This window comes from Arachis hypogaea, chromosome 18 (genome assembly GCF_003086295.3).
Source record: "Arachis hypogaea cultivar Tifrunner chromosome 18, arahy.Tifrunner.gnm2.J5K5, whole genome shotgun sequence".
In the NCBI taxonomy this organism is placed as follows: domain Eukaryota; kingdom Viridiplantae; phylum Streptophyta; class Magnoliopsida; order Fabales; family Fabaceae; genus Arachis; species Arachis hypogaea.
The window spans coordinates 63,843,807-63,847,484 of NC_092053.1; the positions used below are offsets into that span (position 1 = coordinate 63,843,807).

A 3,678-nucleotide genomic window follows, 5' to 3' on the forward strand; every position below is an offset into this window, starting at 1 on the left:
CTGCACCTAATTCCAATTTACATGGAAGAAGCATCTCCATTCCTGCTATTGGAGCAAACAATTTTGAGCTGAAACCTTAATTAGTTTCTCTGATGCAGCAGAACTGCAAGTTTCATGGACTTCCATCTGAAGATCCTTTTCAGTTCTTAACTGAATTCTTGCAGATCTGTGATACTGTTAAGACTAATGGAGTAGATCCTGAAGTCTACAGGCTCATGCTTTTCCCATTTGCTGTAAGAGACAGAGCTAGAATATGGTTGGACTCTCAACCTAAGGATAGCCTGAACTCTTGGGATAAGCTAGTCAAGGCTTTCTTAGCCAAGTTCTTTCCTCCTCAAAAGCTGAGCAAGCTTAGAGTGGATGTTCAAACCTTCAGACAGAAAGAAGGTGAATCCCTCTATGAAGCTTGGGAGAGATACAAAGGACTGACCAAAAAGTGTCCTTCTGACATGCTTTCAGAATGGACCATCCTGGATATATTCTATGATGGTCTGTCTGAGTTATCTAAGATGTCATTGGATACCTCTGCAGGTGGATCCATTCACCTAAAGAAAACGCCTGCAGAAGCTCAAGAACTCATTGACATGGTTGCAAATAACCAGTTTATGTACACTTCTGAAAGGAATCCTGTGAATAATGGGACGCCTATGAAGAAGGGAGTTCTTGAGATTGATACTCTGAATGCCATATTGGCTCAGAATAAAATATTGACTCAGCAAGTCAATATGATTTCTCAGAGTCTGAATGGAGTGCAAGCTGCATCCAACAGTACTCAAGAAGCTTCTTATGAAGAAGAAGCTTATGATCCTGAAAACCCTGCAATAGCAGAGGTGAATTACTTAGGTGAACCTTATGGAAACACCTATAATCCATCATGGAGAAATCATCCAAATTTCTCATGGAAGGATCAAAAGCCTCAACAAGGCTTTAATAATGGTGGAAGAAACAGGTTTAGCAATAGCAAGCCTTTTCCATCATCCACTCAGCAACAGATAGAGAATTCTGAGCAGAATCCATCTAGCTTAGCAAATTTAGTCTCTGATCTATCTAAGGCCACTGAGAGTTTCATGAATGAAACAAGGTCTTCCATTAGAAATTTGGAAGCACAAGTGGGCCAGCTGAGTAAAAGGATCACTGAAATCCCTCCCAGTACTCTCCCAAGCAATACAGAAGAGAATCCAAAAGGAGAGTGCAAGGCCATTGACATAAGCAAAATGGCCGAACCCAAAGAGGGAGAGGAGGACGTGAATCCCAAGGAGGAAGACCTCCTGGGACGTCCAGTGACCAATAAGGAGCTTCCCTCTGAGGAACCAAAGGACTCTGAGGCTCATCTAGAGACCATAGAGATTCTATTGAACCTCCTTATGCCCTTCATGAGCTCTGATGAGTATTCCTCTTCTGAAGAGAATGAAGATGTTACTGAAGAGCAAACTGCCAAGTTTCTTGGTGCAATCATGAAGCTGAATGCCAAATTATTTGGTAATGAGACTTGGGAAGATGAACCTCCCTTGTTCATCAATGAACTAAGTGATCTGGATCAACTGACATTGCCTCAGAAGAGACAGGATCCTGGAAAGTTCATAATACCCTGTACCGTAGGCACCATGATCTTTAAGGCTCTGTGTGACCTTGGTTCAGGAATAAACCTCATGCCCCTCTCTGTAATAGAGAAACTGGGAATCTATGGGGTGCAAGCTACTAAAATCTCATTAGAGATGACAGACAATTCAAGAAAGCAGGCATATGGACAAGTAGAGGACGTGTTAGTAAAGGTTGAAGACCTTTACATCCCTGCTGATTTCATAGTCCTGGATACTGGGAAGGAAGAGGATGAATCCATCATCCTAGGAAGACCTTTCCTAGCCACAGCAAGAGCTGTGATTGATGTGGACAGAGGAGAATTGATCCTTCAATTGAATGAGGACAACCTTGTGTTTACAAGTCAAGGATCTCTCTCTGCATCAATGGAGAGGAAGCAGAAAAAGCTTCTCTCAAAGTAGAGTCAAACAAAGCCCCCACAGTCAAACTCTAAGTTTGGTGTTGGGAGGCCACAACCAAACTCTAAGTTTGGTGTTGAACTCCCATATCCAAACTCTAAGTTTGGTGTTGGAGAGTCTCAACAATGCTCTGAACATCCATGAGGCTCCATGAGAGCCCACTGTCAAGCTATTGACATTAAAGAAGCGCTTGTTGGGAGGCAACCCAATTTTTATTTATCTAACTATATTTTTCTTAGTTATATGTCTTTATAGGTTCATGATCATGTGGAGTCACAAAACAAACAAAAAAATCAAAAACGGAATCAAAAACAGCAGAAGAAAAATCAAACCCTGGAGGAGCATCTGTCTGGCGTTCAAACGCCAGAACAGAGCATGGTTCTGGCGCTGAACGCCCAGAATGGGCAGCATCCTGGCGCTGAATGCCTAGAACAAGCATGGTTCTGGCGTTCAACGCCAGAAATGGCAACAAATGGGCGTTGAACGCCCAAAATGGGCACCAACCTGGCGCTGAACGCCCAGAGTTGTGTGCAAGGGCATTTTACATGCCTAATGGGTGCAGGGATGTAAATCCTTGACACCTCAGGATCTGTGGACCCCACAGGATCATCTCAGGATCTGTGGACCCCATAGGATCATCTCAGGATCTGTGGACCCCACAGGATCGCAACCTACCTCATCATCTCTCTTTCTATTCATGATCATCCCTTCTGTTTTCCATTTACCACTCACATCCATACACCCACTACCTTCAAAATTCAACATCTCTCTCCCACCCAATCCCACCCATATGGCCGAATACACACATCCATCCATCTCCTCCATATCTTCTTCTTCTTCTATTCTTTCTTCTTTTGCTCGAGGGCAAGCAACATTCTAAGTTTGGTGTGGTAAAAGCATAGCTTTTTTGTTTTTTCCATAACCATTGATGGCACCTAAGGCCAGAGAAACCTCTAGAAAGAGGAAAGGGAAGACAAAAGCTTCCATCAAGGGTCTATAGCTCAGTGGTAGAACATTTGACTGCAAATCAAGAGATCCCTGAGATACCTCAGGGGATACATTTTCTTCCACACAATTATTGGAAGCAACTAAGGGTGGAACATCAAGAGCACTCCATCATCCTTCGTGAAATTAGAGAAGATCAAAAAGCAATGAGGGAGGAGCAACAAAGACAAGGAAGAGACATAGAAGAGCTCAAGGACATCATTGGTTCCTCAAGAAGGAAACGCCACCATCACTAAGGTGGATTCATTCCTTGTTCTTATTTCTTCTATTTTTCGTTTTCTATGTTATGTGCTTATCTATGTTTGTGTCTTCATTACATGATCATTAGTAGTTAGTAACTATGTCTTAAAGTTATGAATGTCCTATGAATCCATCACCTCTCTTAAATGAAAAAATGTTTTAATTCAAAAGAACAAGAAGTACATGAGTTTTGAATTTCTTAGTTTAATTATATTGATGTGGTGACAATGCTTCTTGTTTTCTAAATGTATGCTTGAACAGTGCATATGTCTTTTGAAGTTGTTGTTTAAGAATGTTAAATATGTTGGCTCTTGAAAGAATGATGACTAGGAGACATGTTATTTGATAATCTGAAAAATCATAAAAATGATTCTTAAAGCAAGAAAAAGCAACAAAGAGCAAAGCTTGCAGAAAAAACAAAAAAGAGAAAAAATAG

General features: G+C 41.4%; 1 non-coding gene across 1 annotated transcript; it reads right to left on the minus strand.

The window, feature by feature from the left end:
- Positions 1–347: 347 nt before the first annotated feature.
- Positions 348–455, minus strand: LOC112774739 (small nucleolar RNA R71). Its single transcript, XR_003189203.1, has one exon. It is a non-coding gene; the product is annotated as a small nucleolar RNA R71 (small nucleolar RNA).
- Positions 456–3,678: the final 3,223 nt, after the last annotated feature.